Raw genomic sequence first — 22,415 nt, forward strand, 5'->3', positions numbered from 1 at the left:
GCCGCCCTCCCGACGCGCGGGGGCGCCACCGCCTCACCTCTCCCACCGATGATTGTCGCGCGGTTTTACGCTCTGACACCCCCTTCCTTGGGGGACCCCCCTCGTGCCCCACTTACCTGCCGCTCCGCTGTGTCCTTGCCCCGCCTCGGTGACATTCGGGTGCTCCAAATGACGTCATCACCACCCAGACCCCCTCCCCGCTTTTCATTCACCCCAAAAACACGCACTAAAGGAGGGAAACAGCCCTGACCGCCACCTCCTTACTCCTCCAAATGGCTGCCCCGTCACCAGCCCCGTCCCGCAGCCTGTCCCCCCGGCAGCCGCCCCACGGCACAGGGGCGCCGTGCCAGAGGACGGTGCCGCGCCTCTCCCTCCGCCTCTGCTCCGCCTCGTTCCCGCGCCGGGACGGGCTCCCCGGGGCCACCGACGCCCCCGGCCCCTCTTGGCCCCCCACACCCGACACCCCTCGCTGCCCCCACAGCCGGGAGCCTCCGCACACTGCGCCGGTCCCTCACCCTCACAAACGCTTAACGACCTGCGGGCAAACCTGCGCCGGGGGTAGCCGCCGAGCCTCACGACACGCTTACGACAAGGCGGCTGAAAAACAGAACTCCCAAGTTAGACTCCGGCACGGGCAAAAAACAGCACAGAAGAAAGTAGAGGAACGCAGTCGGGATAAGAGCCAGGAGAGCAGTTGAGCTAAAGGAGGACTCTAGGTAAACAGGTCAGCTCGAAATACAATACATCCTTTAAAAGCCTGAGCGGTCTGAACACTTAACATCGGCATCGGGACTCACGGACACCATTTTCAACTCATTCCTAACATAAAAGCTGTTGTAGAAACTGTCGCGTAAGTTGTCGTACAAGTTCTCACGAATTCAGCAGGTAAGAATCAGTAGAGGTGAAAAAGAATTAGGAGTAGAATAATAAATACAAGTCTAGCTGACAAACACGGGTGGGCTTTCACAACCCTTCAATATTCTTCTCAAAGCTCCTTTGTATAATCCTTGTTAAAGAAAATCGGTAGAGTCCGGGTCTCCAGGTTTGCCGATTCTTCGTTGAAGCAACTCGGAGTTGGACCGCCACCGCACTGAATGGTACCTGACTCAAATTCACTATCGGTTTATACAGAAACTAAGCAGCAGTTAGATCACAAACTTCTCACGAGCTTCTGTTAAAAATCCACTATTTCCATTCCTCTTTCTTCCTTCGTCAAGGGTCCACAAAAGTCCATTGTCAGGAGTCCACGAAAGTCCCTTCTATTCCGTTGCTGAGCTGCTCTTTATGCTGTCTGTAATACAATCCTCCCTTGAAGGACATACTAACCATAAATCATCTGCATATTGTATTAATTCAGACTTGCGTGGAAAAAACAAATCAGCCAAATCTCCTTTCAAAATTTGGGAGAATATTGTTGGCGAGCTTGTAAATCCCTCGGGTAACCGAGTCCAGCTTAATTGCTTCCCTTGCCAAGTGAAGGCAAGTCTGTGCTGGCTTTTCTCAGCCACAGCTATGCTAAAGAAAGCTCCCGTCAAATCCAATACAGTGTAAAATTTTCCCCAAATAGGTATTTGAGTCATAATCAAATTTGGATCAGGTACAACTGGATGGGCAACGATTACAAATCCATTTACTGCTCTTAAATCTTGTAGAAATCTATATTCTGGATCCCCATCTTTTTATCAAATCGGTGTTTACTAACCGGGAGTATAGGTGTATTAAAAGAACTTTGACTTTTTTTTTTTTTAAAATCCCTTTTTCCAAGAACGATTTATTTGTTTTCCAATACTTCGGATGGCTTCTGCCACAACTGGGTATTGCCTAATAGAAGGAGGAGTCCCTCCTTTTGTTTTAATCGCTACTGGTTCTGCAGATTTTAACAGTCCAATATCATCTCCGGAGAGACTCCCTAATTTTTTAGCTACATCGTTCAATTCTTTCGGGATTTTAAGCTCGCCTTCTCGAATTCCTACCGTTTGTATTCCCGTTACGATTAATCGAATTCCTTTGGGAGTTAAAGCTAGGCACGTTCCCAATTCTTGCAATAAATCTCTCCCAAACAGTGAAATAGGAGAAGCTGGCGAAATAACAAATCGACCCCATATCAAATGATCATCAAAAACAACAGGAAGAGGAAGGGAAGATGGTAACTTATCTTCACCCAAAACCCCAGTAACCTTTACAAACTCCTCAGATAGCTGTGACACATGAAAATGTAACAATGATAAAGTTGCACTGATAAAGTTGCACCGGTATCTGTTAAGAACTTAATAGCAATGCCACTTACCTTAGCTGTGATAAATCCCTCATTCTTTACCTTAATCCCAGAGTCTCGATCCATAAACTCCACAGCGAGAACGCGGACGCTCCGGTCTTTCTGCTCCGCCTCTTCCACCGTTGTTAGAGGTTGGTCTCTACGGAACATCCTCTCTACGGTCAGGATTACACAAGGAGCTCTGAGAACAATATTCATGGATTGTGAAAGCCCACCCGTGTTTATCAGATTGGCTTGTATTTTTTACTCTATTCTTTATTCATGAGAACTTCTATAACAATTTATGTGAAAACTTCTACAACAATCCTGACCTGTGACTAAACCAATCGTCAGTCAAAGCTTAATGAGCAGCTAAGCAGGACTAGGCCTACAAGTATTAATTTCTGACGATTCCAGTAAAAAGGATGTACGCTTAACCTTTTTTACCTTAAAAGAATACAGAATACTTGTGGAAGACCATCAGCCCGCAAACAGCTGTGCTTTACTTGCAGAGCAGGGGACTCCCTTGGGAAGGCTGCACTGAGAATAGTTCTCACTCCCTTTTAAGATAAAGGAGCCCTGAGCAGTTCACGGGGGCCTTTGAGGCGTGAAAGAAGTAAACGTGTGTGTTGAAGGGCAGTTCTGAAGACAGAACTGAAAACAAGGAACGGCTGTTGATGTTCTGAGCCCACAGCACCGTGGCTCTTCCCAGAAGGGGTGATGAGCGCTCAGCCTGTGAACGCTGACGGTGTCTCGAACCGCCCAGTCCGGCTCCTGCATTTCACTAGGGCAGTAGAACAGCAATAAAGGAGCCTGAGGCCTTTGGCTTTCAGCCCTCGCCTCCTCCCTCGCAGAGTCCCTGCCTTCTTTTCCGCTCGCCCCAAATACTTACAAATAAGAAGTAGTAGAAATAAGGTTTAGCTTAATACTTAGGAGACGCCGGCAGTGGAAAGCAGACTCTGGTCAAGACGGGACGCTGGTCACGGCGAGAACATCGAGGATGGGGTGTTGAGCGGAGCCCAGGCGGAACCAGAAGATAAAGATCAGCTGACCGGCGGCGAAGAACGGACTTCTGTGCACTCTGGAGGAAGTGAACTTAAACGAAACAAGACAGTTTTTAGAGCTATAAGCATATGCACAGATTCCAGTAAAAATATTCTACAAAACTGAACAGTTGCAAGAAAGCGCATCAGATAATAATAAAAAAAAAATTAGCAAAAACCTGCAGCGAGCGTTTGCCACGGTTTTTACGAAGGAGTGCAAATTTTCCTTCCGCCCCCCCCGTGTGAAAGATCACATCCAATCTACAGATCCACACAGCACCTTACTAAAAACATACTTAAGCCTGGTCTTTATGACCACTTTATGTTCTTTTTTCCTTTATCAGAACAAAGTGATCTGATAGAAGATAACGCTTTCTAAAGCTTTTTCTGTGCTGTTACTCTCGAGGCAGGCTCTAAATATCAATTCCTGTTTTAAATGCTGTATCAAGGTAGCTGACATTTTGAGATATCACACATTTGTGCACATATACCTCTGCACTGCTAATTCTCAGCAGCCAGATGCCCTACTACTGCCTTTTAATTTCTTCTTTGCTCAATACCTGAGGCCCCCTGAAGAGTCTAGAGATCTCAAATAGAGATTTCCTGACTGGGGCTCCCTTTTGGGCCAACAGAGAGAGATGAAAGAGCAACTGAAATAGTTAGCGGAATTTTAACAGAAGCTCCCCCGCACAAACGGCCCATCTGCCTTCTGCTTTTGGCCCCCGAACCAGCTCATGGAGCGCCCGCTGCGGAGCCCAAAAACCCAGCTGCCGAGCCTGCTCTCCAGCCCCAAAAACGCTGCGCTCGGCCTCTGCTGCCGACCCCAAAACCACAACAGCGAGTCCCCTCTGTCAGCTCCCGAAAAACGCACCGCTCACATCCGCTTCTGAGCCCCCCGAAGCGGCCGCGGGAGCCTGATCTCGAGGCCCAGGAACACAACACCTGGCCTCCGTTGTTGGGGCCCCAAAGCAGCTCACCCCGCCTGCTTTCTGACCCCCCCTGCAGCCCCCACGTGCGACGCCGAGGGCTGGGGGGGGCTGCAGCCACCCCGCAGCCCTGCGCCCCCAGGGCCCCACGGGCAGTTTTGGGGAGCGCTCGGGAACCGCGCAGGGCCCGGCCCCGTGCCCCTGCGGGGCGGCACCACCGCAGCCCAGCCAGCGCTTTATTATCGCTCTCGCAGGCTTTACTGCTCCGCCATCTCCTGCACCGCCGCGCCCGCCCCCCAAACCCCCCCGAGGCCCAAAAATCCCCCGCGGGGAGCCGGGTCCAGCCGCCCCGGGAGCGCAGACCCGCCCGCCCCCACGGACCCCCCCGGCGGCAGCAGCCGGGACCCTTTCCCCCCCACCACCCCGTGCGGGCACCAGGACCCGCCCGGTGCCGCGACCCGCACCCCCCCAGCCCGCCGGGAGCCGAGCGGGAACGGCCGCCGCGCCGAGCCGGGACCTGCCGCCGGGACCGGCACCGCGCCGCACCGGGAGCTGCCGCCGCGCCGCGACCTGCGCCTGGACCGGCGCCGCACCAGGACCTGCCGCCGGGACCGGGACCGGGACCGGCGCCGCGCCGGGAGCCGCGCCAGAAACCGCGCTGGAAGCCGCCGCTTTGCCGGAAGCCGCCGCTTTGCCGGAAGCCGCCGCTTTGCCGGAAGCCGCGCCAGGACCCGCCCCCCCCGCCCCCGCGCCGCCGCGACCCGCGCCGCCGCGACCCGCCCCCGCCGCGGGCCCCCCCCGCCGGGAGCCGCGCGGGAACCGCCGCCGCGCCGAGCCGGGACCTGCCGCCGGGACCGGCACCGCGCCGCCCCGGGAGCCGCCCCCGCCGCTCCGGGAAGCTGCGCCAGGACCGGCGCCGCGCCGCCCAGGCAGCCGCAGCCGCGCCACGCCGGGACCTACCGCTGGGACCGGCGCCGCACCGCCCCGGGAGCCTCCGCTCCGGTAGCCGCTGCCGCGCCGGGAACCGCGCCGGGACCCGCCCCTTCCCCTCGCGCCGGGACCTGCGGAGAAAAAAAAAAAAAAAAAAAAAAGCGGCGGCTGCAGTACCGAAATTTGACCACAGGGCGGCAGCAGAAGGCGCCGCCAGAGCGCCCCTCCACTGCGCATGAGCGGCTCCCCAGGGGACCCCGCCCATGTCCTGCCCCTCAGGGCGGAGTCGTGCAGGAAACCACGCCCAGTCCCTCCCCTCGGGGCGGGGTTCCGCGGGAGACCACGCCTTTGCTCCGCCCCCGCAGGGGCACGGCCACGCCCACTCCCGGCACCCAGGGCGGCAAAGAGCCGGCCACTGCGCATGCGCGGTTGCCCAGGGGACACCGACCACGTCCCGCCCACGCCCCGTTTGAGCACCGCTCCCTCGGCAAAAGCAGCGGCGGCCAACTGAAACGCAGCCTCGGAGACACTTTTTTAAAAGCGACCGTGATTAACAAAAGGAGAAAATTAAAAAAATAGCTCCCGAGAACTAAAAGGGAGATCGAGAAAACAACGTAAAAAGCGACCGCTGCTGCATCCAGCGCAGCCGGGGCGCCCCTCCACTGCGCATGCGCGGCCCCCGAGCTGCACGGGCGCCACCGCCTCACCTCTCCCACCGATGATTGTCGCGCGGTTTTACGCTCTGACACCCCTTTCCTTGGGGGACCCCCCGGTGCCGCACTTACCTGCCGCTCCGCTGTGTCCTTGCCCCGCCTCGGTGACATTCGGGTGCTCCAAATGACGTCATCACCACCCAGACCCCCTCCCCGCTTTTCATTCACCCCAAAAACACGCACTAAAGGAGGGAAACAGCCCTGACCGCCACCTCCTTACTTTAGCGACGCCATTTACGCATGTACACGCCCCCTCCCCAAAAAAGGGGAGCTCTGCTAGAAAAGTAAAGGGAGGGCACCCCTCCAAATGGCTGCCCCGTCACCAGCCCCGTCCCGCAGCCTGTCCCCCCGGCAGCCGCCCCACGGCACAGGGGCGCCGTGCCAGAGGACGGTGCCGCGCCTCTCCCTCCGCCTCTGCTCCGCCTCGTTCCCGCGCCGGGACGGGCTCCCCGGGGCCACCGACGCCCCCGGCCCCTCTTGGCCCCCCACACCCGACACCCCTCGCTGCCCCCACAGCCGGGAGCCTCCGCACACCGCGCCGGTCCCTCACCCTCACAAACGCTTAACGACCTGCGGGCAAACCTGCGCCGGGGGTAGCCGCCGAGCCTCACGACACGCTTACGACAAGGCGGCTGAAAAACAGAACTCCCAGATTAGACTCCGGCACGGGCAAAAAACAGCACAGAAGAAAGTAGAGGAACGCAGTCAGGATAAGAGCCAGGAGAGCAGTTGAGCTAAAGGAGGACTCTAGGTAAACAGGTCAGCTCGAAATACAACACATCCTTTAAAAGCCTGAGCGGTTTGAACACTCAACATCGGCATCAGGACTCACGGACACTATTTTCAACACATTCCTAACATAAAAGCAAACACTCTCGCTGCTGCTGGAGAACGTGTTGTCCCTTTCTCACAGCACTGCTGCAGGCAGATAACCCTGTGCGGCTGTACGACGAGGCCGTACCGTAACCAGGATCAACGCTTACAGATTCGCCCTGACAGCTACGGCCCTCGCGCTGCTGCTGCACATCTTGCTCGCTCGGTCAATAAAGTTCAAAGGGACGTGTAAAAGTTTATCGGGTAAAATGAAAAATAAAGAACGAATCTCAGTAATTCACTTTGTGCTAAAAAGGTCTGCGTACATTCATAGAAATCGAATTCAGGTATTTATACCGGAAAATTATTTCCTTTTCCTTTTGCACTAACTTCACTTGCATAGCTGTGAACCCAGACCATTAAATCACCTGTCTTCAAGATACACAGTTACAACTCGATGTTCAAGAAAATCAGCAGAGTCCGGGTCTCTAGGTTTGCTCCTGAAGCAACTCGGAGTCAGACCACCACCGCAGTGAATGGTACCTGACTCAAATTCACTGTCACTTTATATAGAAACTAACAAGTATTTACATCACAAACTTCTCACGAGCTTCTATTAAAAATCCACTATTTCAATTCCTCTTTCTTTCTTTGTCAAGAGTCCACAAAAGTCCATTGTCAGGAGTCCATGAAAGTCCGTTCTATTCCGTTGCTTAGCTGATCTTTATGCTCTGGTTCCGTTCCGGCTCTGGTCGACACCCCCCCATCCTTAATGTTCTTGCTGTAATCGGTGTCCCACCTTGATCCAGGTCGACCAGAGTCTGGTTTCCACTGCCAGCATCTCCTAAATATTAACCTAAAATAGCTAAAGTCTGTTTAGAACCTTATTTCTATCAATTCTTATTTCTAAGTATTCTATATTCTTTTAAGGTAAGAAAAAGGTTAACCATACCTCCCTTTTATTAAATCATCAGAAGGTAATACTTCTAGGCCTACTTCTGCTTAGCTACTCCTTAAGCTTTGATTGATGATTTGTTCAGTCATAGGTCAGGATTATACAAGGAGTTTCGAGAACAATATTCATGGATTGTGAAAACCCACCTGTGTTTATTCACATAGAATAATTAATGTAAGTCTATTCTTAATTCTATTTCGTCTCTATTGATTCTTATTTGCTTAATTCAAGAGAACTTCTACAACAATTATGTGGCAATTTCTACAACACTCAACTAGGCTTTTTTTTGTCCGTTACACCATTAGGAGGCACATCTGGCCAGCCGCACCGCCCGCCAGAGATGCTACCGAACTGCCGGGGAAAGGCGCCACCGAAAGAGACACAGGAATAAAGTACTTCAGGGCGCTCTGTCAAAGCATCGGGGAAAAAAACCCCGTAGCATTCAGGTGTCTTGCTTCTGACACGTTCAGAACAAATACCCGACTGCTTAAACACAGCCTATAAATTGTCTGCTACAGCTATTTGGCTCTTACGGTTTAAACAATGCAAGGCAGCTTGTAAATTCTACCCTTTTGACTGTTTTTTTTACAGTTTCATTTACGACAGAAAAACCAGTGAGATAAGAGATCCCCCGTATGGTCTTACTTTTGAAAAAGAATTAAAAAAAAAAAAATCCCCAGTGCTGCAATACCTAAGGCTACCAAAAAGGACCGGCCGATTCGCCAACGCTTTCGGCTGTACGGAAGCATGCAGAGGAACGCGTTTTTGTGCTCTGCCGGCTGCTACAACTGAGTGCCGTCTACTTTTGGAAGACGTGCTGTGTTTGGTCTTTGGAAGGAAATCGACTTTTTTCTTTTTCTTTTTTTTTTTTAAAGAGTGAAAAGTCTCGTTCCTGATGACTTCTACTGCCAAGTATGTGGTCTCTGAAGATCCACTCTGATGGGAAGTTCATAAAATTCAACCTCTTTGAATGAGAAAGATTTCCACTCCAGAAAAATTGCTCTCCAGCTCAAGTCAAAAATTACAGACCACAGGTTAAGGAAAAGGGACGCTATTGAAGCAGTAACACACCAAAACCGCATCGGGGCTCACTGTCACTAGTCACAAGGCCGCTAATGCTTCTCGGGGAAGCCTGGAAAACACACCGAAGCGACACCGATTTGTCCTATTTTATCCGCACCTCTTCTTTGACCTGGATCGCTTCTAGTACAGACGCCAGTGTCTCCACAAGGCTTTCGAGTACTACTATAAGATGTTTCGAAAACTTACTGACTGAAAAAGCATAAAGCTTTTATCACTAAAACAAAGTCTCTTTCTTCCGGACACCTGAACTCCTACGAACAGCTTCTTTGCTCTTTTAGTACAAAATTAGCTTCACAGTATCACTTAATAGTAAGTGCACAGAAACACAAGATTATGCTTTCAGGAAGAGAAAACAGACGGATGGAAGTAAGTTTTGCATAGCTTACATAACATGCTCCAGAACAGACCTTATATTATTTTTAGTACTTGTGTTAAAATATTTCACAGAAAAACTACAGAAGGAGACTCGGCACATTCTTAACGTTAGCTTCCAACTCCGTACTACAAGGACCGCAGGAAAAACGCGGACGCACATCACAGGCGTATCTTGTACTTGCAGACTGCTAAAGATCCTTTCATCCGTCTTGTCCTTTCACGGCAGAAGAAAGGGCGGACCACAGTGAAACGGTGGCAGCCGACATTCTGCTGAGAGAGGAAAAAACCCTTTAGCATAAAGCTGTGTAGGAATCTAAAGCTTCCTTTGCTTGTGAAGGTTTGTGAAGACTACGACCGAGGGGAGCAAAGTAGTATTTCGCATCATCTTTGGTACACTTGCTGACACAGCCCCCTAGAGCTTCTGCATTTTTTAGACGGCCGGGCCTTTTTTTGACTCCTCGGCAGCTTTAGTTTCACTAGAACCGCTGCCATAGATACACACAGGTGACAGACACGGATACCTACGCACATTTTCTCATTCTCCTTCATTTCCCAAACTCATCTGTTCGGCCTAAATATCGCAGCACTACTGTGGCAATATCGAGAGTAGGGAACAACAGCCCTGCCGCTGGCAGGGAATACGTTACTTTACTGGCTGAGGAATATGTTACTTTAAGAGTCACATTTTGCTCCCAAATCTATACAGTAGGCAGAGAAAGTCAAGACTGAAAATACACAATGGCATGTGGCTCTTCCGTGCAGTACTTTGCAAATCTAACATCCTTAAGTTGTATCACATACTTTAACCAAATCTTGCACAATAAACAATTTGCAGTGGTCAGTATTTAAAAGAAAAGCAAGAACAACTGAATGCTCTTCAAGGCAAAATGAAAATCTTTTTTGACAAGAACTTCACACAGCAACATAGAAGAACTCCAACAATAATTCATCTTCATTGACAGTGCTTTCCCCATCCATTCTTAAATATAGTTACACTCAAATCTTTGCTCATGAAATGAGAAGTATTTATGAGGAGAGACTGACTGTACAGGCCTAGCATCAAAATCATACCTGGGCTTCAATACAAATGCAGCTTTGACAACACATATCATCTGAACCCAGCTAATGAAATCTGTCAACATTATACACCAAATCCAAGACACATGGATTAAAGTGGAAAAGAGTCAAATTCTAAATCTCTCAAAGCAAATATTTCAGTTCCTACAAGGAGCAATGTCTGAGGAAGTTCTGGAGTGGTTAAATGTGTTGTCCAGATTTGGACCTCCCTCTCCTCCGTGCTGATGGACAGGAATTCCCCTTCCCTATGGGGTACATTTTATACCACATGGGTAAATATAGGGTGGCTTGAAAGCACTTATTTCCTGAAATCTTACTGTTCCACAGGCAGCACTGTTTTTGATACAGGATGGGTTGTCCACCAAAATGAAAAAGGAAAGATTCAGTCCTCAGTAAAAGTGCATTTTCAGAAGTGACTATGTCTGTGCATGTCAGTTTTCAGACCCATAGCTTGTCTGGGAAAATGAACACTTACGAAAATTTAAGCTGAATTTTCAGATTTTTAAAAATGTATTTACAGACAGGTAAGATGCATACTTGTTTCTTGCTGTTTCTGCCATTAGTAACAAGCAGGGTAAAGTTATCTAAGTATTGAGGTTTTTATCATCATACTAAATGCAATTACAATGTAAGACAATTAAACATACACTGCATATAGACCCACCAAGAATTGTTCCAGCTAATCCCATTCCTTTATTAGAAACTGAACACAGTACTAGCACTGTTAAGGAAAGATGGAGCAGAAGAGATCTAATTGAGGCAAAGTGGGATGCAAAATATCCTGCAGCACTAGTAGCTGTATGCCAGCCCCAGTGAAACTGCTGACTGTATCTCACTCTTACGTATCACAATGCACTGGTTTCCAAAGGAGGTCTTGCTATAAAGCAGCTTGGCTAGTACCCCTCTTTTCCACAAGTCTTTCTGGGCAACGGTTTCAAGAGATACTGCCAACCGTCCCTACCTAACAAAGCACTCCAGCCTGTCTTCAGACTTCTCTCCCATACAATTCTTCAGCTTCCCTATTCTCTTAGCCTCAGCACTGAAGCCTTTTCAAAATTCATCTCACTTAGTGTCCCAGCTGAAGTTCCCGACTTTGTCTCTTCACTACATCATTGCCACCTCATTGCCAAGAACCCCGAAAGAAACATTATTTTGATTCTTACAGGCATCTTCCAATTCTGAAAACTCCTTAGAGCTGAAATTCTTTTCAGCCTTTCTTCTCTTTCAGTTTCACTTATTCTCATTTACGCTATGTCCTCTCCAGTCTCTCCTCAGTCTCCACACATCCTCTCCTTTTCCCAGGTCTACTTCATGTTTTTCTTTCTCTCAACCATTTCCCCTTCCTTTGCAGGTTTTCCTGCATTCCCACTCACTACAGAGATACAGAGAAATCATTTTTCACTCTACTGCAAGCCCAGCAACGAAGTGAGTCTCAGGCCCATTCAGTTCAGCTGAGGTCCATCATTGTTTGGCCTGGCTACTCTCTTCCATTACCTAATAAAAGAAATCAGGAAGCTAGGCCACAGCCTACAGAAACTATTATCTGCTGTATGTTCTCTGTCTTTGCTGAAAAGGAACTCTGAGAAATCTAAATAGCCAGTTTCAGCTGGCACTGAGAGGGCAAAAGGTAGAGCGAGATTTATGTCTCTCTGTAATTACAACTGGGGCAACCTTGAAACCAAGAATAAAAATATTCCTGTTGCAATGTCCTAACATCCTGGGTCATTCAAAGACTGCAATGTAGCAACATAACAGATGCTGAGAAGGCATAAAATATCCAAATACTTCTGTTTTGATGTTATAAAGGACACATTTATCATGGAGTGTTTGTCACTGAATGTATTCGTAGCAAACTCAGCCACATGAAACATATTTTCAAAGAGAAAGAGATAGAAGTCTATCTCTTCAAAGAGACAGAAGTCCTGCAGTGGAGTCCAAACAGAAAGCTGGGAAAAGCCAATAGAGGAAAAACAACATTGGAAACGTGCATGACTTATGCCCTTTAAAGATTCACCCCACAGGGATGGGGGGCATCGTTTTACTGGTTTGATCTGATACTAAAGGTCTGGCAACAAAGAAGAGCTGCGAACAACCTCAGTGGTGGCCCTCACATGACCATGCATGTTTGCTTGTCCAGGTTTACTCACAGTCTACTCGAGAACTGAACTAGGGTCACCTAGTGGTGCCAGGAGGTGGTACCAGATGATCTATATAAATACTAAGAGCCTGTCTGGTTGGATGGGATAACAGTTTGTTGTTTTGCAGGAGGTTTACTCCTATAAATGGTGTGACTGCATAAAGACTACTTAGCTTTAGAAAAGCTGGGGTGGTCAACAACTTTGTTGCTGCAAAGGAGAGAAAGCAAAGCTGTAGAAGTTGCACTAATTACTCGTGCTATATCCCAGCACATTTCAGACGACTGCATGCTGGAACGAACAAATACAAGTTTCTGCCCCACTAAGCTCACCAGAGCACAGCTAAAGGTCTAAGTATCAATGAATATGCCAAGAAAAGGGTGAGAAATGCACTTAAACCAGAAACCGATATAAAGATCTGTCACAAATGTTACATGACCCTGGAAATGTTTTTGCCTTCACAATGAATAGAGTAAGGCATAGCTATATTAGGGATTATGAAGATCAGCATTTCTGGACTGCTTCCTTATATGGCAACGAGTACAACTGCAAGGCTTGAAGACAAAAGTAAAACCTAATAGTTCTTAAATGACTAAAACTCCTGTCACTGCTGTTTTCAGCCTAGTGGGTCCAGTATGCGTTCAAGTTTTTCTTCAATCATTTTCTCATCCCTCAAAAATTAATCATTGTAGATTTGCAGATAGAGGTGTTATGCTACATTAAACCAGTTGCTATAGCTGTAAAAAAAAAAAAACAGACAAGCTTTTGAACACTCAGAAGCCTTCATCAGGTCCAAAATAGATGTGGCAGACCTAAATAAAACAAGCTGAGCTAAATACAACTAGAAAGCAATTGCTCAGAGTTTAGCTAGGTGTGTATCAGTTAGATCGTCTCTGAAAGACAAGATAGCTGACCGCTTTGAAGTAAAAGAGAAGTTATTAAGGGGATAAGAGAGGAGACAATGTTAGGGAAGAGAAACAGGCAGTTTGTTGCCTATGGAACAGAGAGGTTAATGAGCAGATATATTATGATATGCCATAACACCAGTAAGGCTGTTGAGTCCCTGGTTTCATTTGAGACTAAAGAAGGGCTCACGTGTCCAAAAGCTTGTCTACTTCTCCTACTAAATGAGCTGATCTAGTAAAAGACCTCCACCTACAAATTCTGTTTCTTATGTCCTGCTCTATTGTCCATGGTCATGTTTCACTATCACAGATGTCATATTAAGTATGTGGAATGCCACAGCTCACTCCCCGTTACACTGCAACCACCACTAAAACTCTCTTCATACCAACCATGATTAGCTCTGAAGGTATATTTGGACACTAAGGTCTTTGAAAGATGTGATGAGCAATTACAAGACAAGCATTATACACATTGCCCTATCAGAGTTGTTTACTGAGAGCAGCTTTTAAAAAGCTAGATCAAAAATTTAAAGAAGCCTACTGTAACCTGTAGCTTCTAGTCCTGTCCATCTCCGTTTATCATCTTCGTAGCTTACTGACCACATTCTCCAGCATGACTCTGCAGTGCATAAGAGCTCTCCTGCTGATTATCTGACATCTCCCAGTCCTTTCTCCTATCACACGTGCTCCAAATTGCTACTTCTGCTGCTGTCTCACTTCTTGATCTTCTTTCACTTCATATCTGGACCAATGTACAGCTTTTATCTGTCTTAACTCTCCAAGTTCAGTTAAGAAGCAATACAAAACTGAGCAGAAAAACAGTGTATAAATAGTAATCATTAGGAAAATGCAGCGCTCTCTCCTTCACTTCCATTACTGCAGAACAAAACTCTGCTGCAGAACTCCTCTCTAATACAAGTAAACACAAAAGGGTCTCATTAAAGATTTCCATATAATATTTGAAGCCTACCCGTGGCTCTAAATATATCTAAAATGCTAGAAGGAAAAAGCACATTAATTTAAGTGAAGCTATGGACGTTAAATGTGCCAGGGCTGAAGGAGACACTGGAACCGAAGTATTTTCTACTATGCTTTTCATAATTGTTACTAGCTTCATGAAGAGAGGTTTACTCTCTGCTGTACCTTTTCCTAAATAAAACACATTTCCTCAACATATATTCACATAAGTGATACTGTGCTTTATCCAAATGGGCCTCCTGAACATAAGCCATATCAATGTTAAGTGCTTAGTAACTACAGGCTGAATCCTAAGACCTCTCAGCTGGACCATTATACCCATTAAACATTTAAATAAAACAATTTTTGACTTATGTGCAAGTGGGGTGGTTTGATTTTTTTTAAGCAAGAATCATGTCATAAATAATTCTGTACTATAGCTTTTATAAAAGCTATAAAATATACATTTAGAAGAAAAATAATGGCTGGGAATTCCTACCTACTAAATTTTTATGCCTCTTATAGCAGAGAACACAGCAATAAAATACAGAAACTTCATAGCAGTCAACTCTATGTGACCTAAAATATTCAGAACATCCCTTGTAAATAATGCTTATTAGAAGAACATATAGGACTCCTCAAATAACAAAAAAGATGCCTTAAACCTTTCCTGAAACACTAAAACCATCACTTTAAGCAGGGCTTCTCTGGAAGATACTGGGGAACACAGAATGGGAAGGATCTGTAGCTTATACTTAGCACTGACAAAATGTTAAAGTTAACCAGTGGAGCTGACTTCAAAAGATGTTATATCAGAAGCATTGCAGGGCTTCTAAATGTTTTACATATTTATGGAAAATAAAAATATGGCCACAAAAATAGTACTGAAAAACTCCAGGGTTCAAAACCCACTCAAACCCATCTGCTTCAGATCTTAAGCACCAGCATCAACAGTTATGTCAGTGTAAACTGCTGTAACAACCTGACCTTCACAGGCAATAGGCTACATCAAAATATAAAGAGTCATTAGCAAAAGAAAGCAAATGGAGCTTAGGCCTTCTTATTATGTCAGTCGTGGCTTTTAAAAGAAACGACCAAGTGTCCTTCCATACCCAATTAGTACTAGCTATAATTAAATTTGTCTTCCTATGAACAACTAATGTAAAGAATGCAGGGCACGGGTAACGTGATTGCTGTTGCCCAGCCCAGTGAACAGAACTGCTGCATCTGCATTGTGAACAATCTGGAAGCTGTGAGGAAACATTGATGAAAATCCTGATAAAAGACAATGAAAAAATAACCAGACCGTACAGTGAGAAAAGCATGAGACGTTGTTTCAAAGTTTGCACAGGACAAATATTGCTATCGTCTGTGTGAACTATGCAGCTAAAAAAATCATCACTGAGCCATGTCGGATATACAGGAACCAATTCGTAAGAGAAGGCATTGTCAAACTAATTATGTCCAGCTTCCCAATACAGCCACAAAACATTGTTAAGAAACCCACTTTATATGGCATATACTGCAAGGTAGCTACATTTGATGACTATTGTAACTATGATGGAGAACAAACTTAAGGATCAACCTTTTAACATGGGGATATTTACTTGGAATGATACACCTGAGACAGCAAACATACCTAGCCCAGCCAACATGGATCCTGTAAAGATCCGTGTAAGATGCTGTAAAGATGACGCAGCAAGAAGTTGTTTTCTGCAGACTTTCAACAGAAAAGCAATCACCCATCTCTTAAGTGGAATTTACAGCACTACAGCACACATCAATCAGTGTGAACGAGGAATTCCTAAGGCTGACTCAGTTAGCACTCCTTTAACTGTTCATCAGATACATCTCTTTTTAGGTCCAGCCTAAGTATTTTTCAGCATTACGACAAGACCTCTGTCCTTCAGCATGTATGACACTGATTTTAGCAGAGACATGGGGTTTAACACCTACAGACCATTTTGCTCTGCAATGGTTTTGATAACAAGGACTTCTGATTAACATTTTGTAACCTTGACTAAGGACCTTCTTGTGCAAACCTGAACATCCTAAGATAAAACTCCACTTAAAGAAGACCTTACTGATTAGCCCTCGAGCACACCGGCCCACTTAGGTCAAGAACCCAGGAAAGTGTACCTCTAGGCTCACATCGTTATGCTCTGATGAGTACAAGACCTTGTCAGTGAGGTCAGGTGTGGAAGCTGTTACACCACAAATCTGTATTGCTGATGTTCTGTGCCGTCCTGAGGAAGTCACATAATAAGAAAGTTCAGTGTTGCCTGAACTGAAGGTGTCATGCTGAAACAATTCCTTTGAGGTCAACTAAAATGACCTCCCAAGTGTTGGGGCCTGGATCGTGGAAGAACTATAGAGAGAACATACAAGTACACTGCTATGTAAGTGCTAAGGCAGCATGAGTCAGCAAGAAAGCATAAGGATGGGGCCTTGCTTAGGCTCATAGCAAGTATCCAATCAGAACAGCAGAAGTGGCGCGTGGACACAGCGTGCACAGTGCTTGCAGCCAACAGCTTAAGGCGTAATCGCGAGATAAGGAAGTATATATGTTATAAAAGAGCTGTGTTAACTGCAATAAAGTGGCTATCAGACCATCACATTGGTGTGCTGTAGTCCGTTCCTCGCATGGACCCCAACACCCAAGCAACACCGCTGTTGATTTATGCTAGCATAAACTGCAAACTATCTCCCCATTTAATCTAAATGAGCCTGATAATCTTCTTCAGTAAAAGTGGATGTGGCAATAGTTAACTGCTCAGAAATGTGGGATTAATGCTTATATAGGTTTTTGACAACTATAATTGCTGAGCATTATCGTTAATGTATCATTTCTATAGTAACATGTTAGTCCTAGACAAGGACTTTGGGTTTGTCTGTTTGGGAGACAAGGAGGCTGAGGGGCGACCTCATGGCTCTCTGCAGCTCCCTGAGGAGGGGACGTCGAGAGGCAGGTGCTGATCTCCTCCCTGCGATCCAGGGACGGGACGCGTGGGAATGGTTCAAAGCTGCACCAGGGGAGGTTCAGACTGGACATGAGGAAGCACTTCTTCACTGAGAGGGTGGTCAGACACTGGGACAGGCTTCCTAGAGGGGTGGTCGATGCCCCATGGCTGTCAGTGTTTAAGAGGCATTTGGACAATGCCCTTAATAACATGCTTTACTTTTGGTCAGCTCTGAAGTGGTCAGGAAGTTGGACTAGATGATCACTGTTGGTCCCTTCCAACTGAATTATTCTATTCTATTCTATTCTATTCTATTCTATTCTATTCTATTCTATTCTATTCTATTCTATTCTATATTGATGCTATCATACTACTTTAGCTATGAAGGGGGTTGAAGCACCTGAACTGTTGGAGCGAGTCCAGAGAAGGGCCAAGAAGATGATCAGAGGGCTGGAGCACCTCTCCTATGAAGACAGGCTGAGAGAGTTGGGGCTCTTCAGTCTGGAGAAGAGAAGGCTCCGGGGAGACCTTCTGGCAGCCTTCCAGTACCTGAAGGGGCTACAGGAAGCTGGAGAGGGACTTTTTACAAGGGCATGGAGTGACAGGACAAGGGGTAACGGTTTTAAACTGAAAGAGGGGAGATTTAGATTAGATATTAGGAAGAAATTCTTTGCTGTGAGGGTGGTGAGACCCTGGCCCAGGCTGCCCAGAGAAGCTGTGGCTGCCCCCTCCCTGGCAGTGTTTAAGGCCAGGTTGGATGGGGCTGGGAGCAACCTGGTCTGGTGGAAGGTGTCCCTGCCTGTGGCAGGGGGTTGGAACTAGATGATCTTTAAGGTCCCTTCCAACCCAAACCACTCTATGATTCTATGCTTCTATGAACTTAATGATACTAAGGTTTTCCAAAAGGCAGTAATTGAATTCACTTAATATTAATCAGAAATGTCATACCCAGTATATCATCCCAATTTTTTAAAATTTTATTTTCACATGAAACTAAAGTTAATTACATGGCCTAAACTGGAGAAAGTACTAGCTTGAAATTAAGCACAACCCTAGCATGGAACTAGAGCATTATTGTAAGTCTGAGGAACTTGGTGGAAACACTACTATTGCTTCTTCCCAAATCTCTGCTAGAATCTCTACATCTTGAGAACTTCGCATCTCCAGGAATTTTATCATCTGCTAGTTTGTTTGTTTCAAGTATTAAGAGTTTCAGCGCTTCCTATAGTAAGGAATGAAATGCATGATAATATGAGGTGCTAAAAGTCGTCTGTTTTGGGAGAGTTTAAGATTCTGGTCAGCACATCTGTGCAAGTAAGAAACTCTAAGACTGATGGTTACTACTGAGGCAGTAGCACCTACTGCTTGGATACATGGCTGGGACTCCCCTGTACAGATACGGAGCAAGAGACGGACTTTCTGTTTTCAGTCAACTGGTAAAGAGAGAAAAAAAGGGAAACAAATACATAGCTGCATTGCCTGCCCTTAGCATTACGCCAAATGAGGAGTGGAACTGGTGACAAACCCCTGCTTTCTGCTCCCAGCCACATGTCCTAATTAGTAGGTCTTGTGGCCTCCCATCCTGGAAAAATCACTAGCAAAGAGGAGCAGAGAGAGATGGAGCAGAGGGCAGGTTAGGAGAAAAACACATGAACATGTGCCTTGTTTAGCCTGTTTGCCGAAGGAGAAGATGCTTGTGAAATCATTTGTATATGGTTCTGTGTTCTCCAATAACATTTAAACCTTTTCATTAAGTTCAAGAAAGTGGAGAGAAGTCTCAGCATTACTACTTTTTAACGGTTTTGTAAAGACTGATGAGAGAGGTAACTATTTTTCCAATGAGAAAAAAGGCTCAGCATCAAATTTACTTCTTAATAGGAGCCAGGTTATTCATGCAACCAGGAGAAAAGCTTCTATTGTAGCTTGCGTTACAGACCCCTGAGAATCAAACCAAAAGATGATATAAATCAAAAGAAACTGAGACCTACTTGCTTCACTGCTTGTGTTTATTTTATCATGTTAGCTAGAAGAAATTGTAATAATTCCTTAATCAGCTAAACATGTCCTCACTGCCATGTGTTAAGTAACACACACCAAGGAAATGCAAGATTTACAAGATAGTCTTCTGAAAAGCTAGACTCTATCTCATTTATGTAACAGGTGGATTTTTTTGAAGGAAAAAAGGCTAAAACTATAACTGGCTCTGGGACAGGCAAAGAGAATGCCCCTTAGGAAAGGAGAACGCGAAAGACTGAAATAAGCTGGAGTGACAGCATAGTATAGTACTCTGATTATTCTAATAGAAACACCAAAGCCTTTTCAGTCCTATGGGGATAAGTTACATTATATTGAAATCTTAGCACTAGGAAAAAATTGTGCCAAATTTTAAAATTCTATGCAGACTATTCTAAGTTCTCAAATAATAAATGTCCAGTCTAGCTTCACAGTAAGGTGAAGGTGAAGAGGGGTTCAAAAGCAGAGGGGATGATCCGGAACAGCTTTTGTCATCAGGGAAGTTTATAGCAGGGCAAGACAGAGATGGCACGACAAAAATGGAATCAAACCTCTCAGCAGAGTCTTGAATCAGGCTATATTCTTTTTATATATATCCAGTTATGCACTTCACACTGTGGAAGTCTCTTTCCTAACCAGATTACCATTTCAGTTGCACTGTTGTAAAAATTGAAGTCCAGTACTTTAAACTTGGACTCAATGCATGGAGTCGACTGTTTTTCTTTTTTAATTCAGATTTTGCAGAGGCAGAAATAATGTTTTATTCTTAAACTTTCCCTACAGTGTTTTATTAATTTAATTGTTGGACTCACTGTGCACTTTTGCAACATTATGATATAGCTTAAGTGTACATGTCTAATTAAGTGCTTTAGAAGTTTACACTTAACACAGTCCAGTTACAGGGGCAGCAGTTTCTGTTACTGCCATGTAAATCCTAACTATATTTCAAAGCTATTTCTTAGTATTTGGTGTTTTGAAATGTCCTTTTACTTAAGTTATAGACAAGCTCCTACTAAAATAACACTATTACTCAGTCATTAAAAGTAGGAAGCTCTATAATGTGCAATGGTAATTTGACTTCTGTGACACGCATCGTGATTTTTTAACTGCATGATCATAGGTTCATTTTCCATAGGCCTTGCACCTCATTCAGCGCGCCGGTATTCACCCAATGAGCTGCTATGCAGCACTTTGTCCATTCTTTCTGAATGCTGTCTGCCTCTTTATCCAGCAAAATCTATTCCTTCTTCCTTCTCACCAGATTTTTATCAAGTCCTATGGTGTGCTGACAAGTAACACAGTTTCCCTGGCTGGTTCCCATCCTCATATACTTATCTTTAATCTAGTCTCAAATTTATCCTCTGATAAGACTGAGACCAAGCTTTTTTTTTTTTTGCTCAGCTTGTCCTAGGCTTAGATGCTTTCTCACCTTAGCCCTCATCTCATGAGAGCTTGTCCCAAGCATTTCTCTCTTTTTTGCCAGCTTTTTTCCTCCTATCCTCATGTCACATGATCTTTTCCTCCTTTTGATCTGGAAGCCCATGGGACACCTGTTTCTCTCTCAGGTTCTTCCTGTGACTTTCCCCCTCCAGGTTGTGAGGAAAGGAGTGTAACCAGTCAGTACAGGGGCACGGATGTTATGTGCAATCCAGTCACACAAAGGAACCATAGAATTTACAGCCTGTTCAACCACGAACATCTGAAAAATCTCAAACAAGGATGTACAAACAGGTGTGTGCATAGGGGTGGGGGAAGCATTTCTCTGTCACACTTTCAAGCTTAACACTGAAAAACCTAGGTGTTTTTGTTTTGATTGATTGTTTTTAACATGGAAACCAGAAGGAATGATGCTCTTTTGCTCCACTCTAACATAATACAAAGGAGCCCAGGCTGGGGTGGGGGGGCAGGGAGGGTAGTCACCAACAGTGGCTATTCTATTGTTTTCTCTCAAAAACTTGGCAAAGCAACAAGCTAGACGCAGCTGAAATGTGCTGGCTAAAAATTTCTCAAAACTTTCATCTGAGACAGACACAAACCATTGCCCAACACCATCACAAAGAAAGTTTGTCAAAGTCATGGATACTTGAAAAAGGGCTGCATACCAGAAAATATTAGTAATCCCTACTCACACACATTACCAGCATTGCCTATAATTATGATTCATGCATTATTATGGATGTGATTTTTATAAATTATTGGTATAAGGAGTGATGATGAAGGGACAAGAAAGCGTCTCTCCTATGAGGAAAGGCCGAGAGAGCTGGGACTGCTCAGGCTGCAGAGGAGAAGGCTCAGGGGATCTCATCAATGTATGTCAGTACCTGCAGGGAGGGTGCAAAGAGGAAGGAGCCAGGCTCTTCCCAGTGGTGCCCAGTGACAGGACCAGAGGCGATGGGCACAAACTGACATGCAGGAGGTTCCCTCTGAACATCAGGGAACACTTTTTCACTCTGAAGGTGACCGAGCACTAGCACAGGTATACAGAAGCCATCTGGACAAGGTCCTCGGCAACCAGCTCTGGATGACCCTGCTTGAACAGGGGGTCGGACCAGACCACCTCCAGAGGACCCTGCCAACCTCAACCAGTTTGGATTCTGTGATACTTTGGACTAACTCATCTCTTCAGTTAGGGTATCTTGGATATCTATACCCTTCACTATTTGTCATCATCTTTAATTGCTCAGTTTTGACTAGTAGGTAGGTAGTCATGTGAATAACAAAGGACCTGTACTAAAGTCTTAATATTCATAATGCTTGCAAGGGTGATAAAGAAGAGCCCAAGAAGCTTACCAGCACCCTTCCTATACTCCTGAAAAGTACAGTTTCAATTTCTTCAAGGACTGAAATCGAGCCATAAAGAAAATGGGCATATCTGATAAAGTATGGGCGTGAGCCATAAAGTGTAGGCATTATCTCCTCATCTTACCTGCTGACACACACTCCCCAGAGGTGCCAAGCATTGCCAACGGCACCGGTTAAACTATCTTAACAGAGGCATGAGGGCGTAAGCCTTCAAATGAAAGCACTTGCCTTGCACCTTTTCTAGGGCCCCTCCTGCCACCCCGCAGCCCCCTGCAGCGACCGCCACCAAACCGCCAGGAGCTGGCTTTCAAAACCCAACAGCGATCGCAACCGCTGTATGCAGCTGCCTGCCTCCGGCCCCCGGCGATCCTCACGGGGACACACCGTCCTCAGCCGCCACTCTGCAGCAGCACCAAGGAGGGCTCACCAGCAGCCGCACTGCCCTAACGCGGGCGCGTGTCTGCGCGTGCATTC

At 46.1% G+C, this 22,415-nt stretch overlaps 1 long non-coding RNA gene across 3 annotated transcripts; it reads right to left on the reverse strand.

Moving 5' to 3' along the window:
* Positions 1 to 514: 514 nt before the first annotated feature.
* On the reverse strand, positions 515 to 5,262 carry LOC137666601 (uncharacterized). 3 transcript variants are annotated; one of them, XR_011048672.1, is made up of 3 exons: positions 5,184 to 5,262; positions 3,184 to 3,349; positions 515 to 2,430 (listed from the first exon to the last, which is right to left on the reverse strand). It is a non-coding gene; the product is annotated as an uncharacterized lncRNA (long non-coding RNA). The 3 variants fall into 3 exon arrangements; XR_011048671.1 differs by lacking the exon at positions 5,184 to 5,262 and adding an exon at positions 4,770 to 4,850; XR_011048673.1 differs by lacking the exon at positions 5,184 to 5,262 and adding an exon at positions 4,770 to 4,850 and having other exon boundaries at positions 515 to 2,456.
* Positions 5,263 to 22,415: the final 17,153 nt, after the last annotated feature.

Source organism: Nyctibius grandis, chromosome 8 (genome assembly GCF_013368605.1).
Source record: "Nyctibius grandis isolate bNycGra1 chromosome 8, bNycGra1.pri, whole genome shotgun sequence".
Classification (NCBI taxonomy): Eukaryota; Metazoa; Chordata; class Aves; order Nyctibiiformes; family Nyctibiidae; genus Nyctibius; species Nyctibius grandis.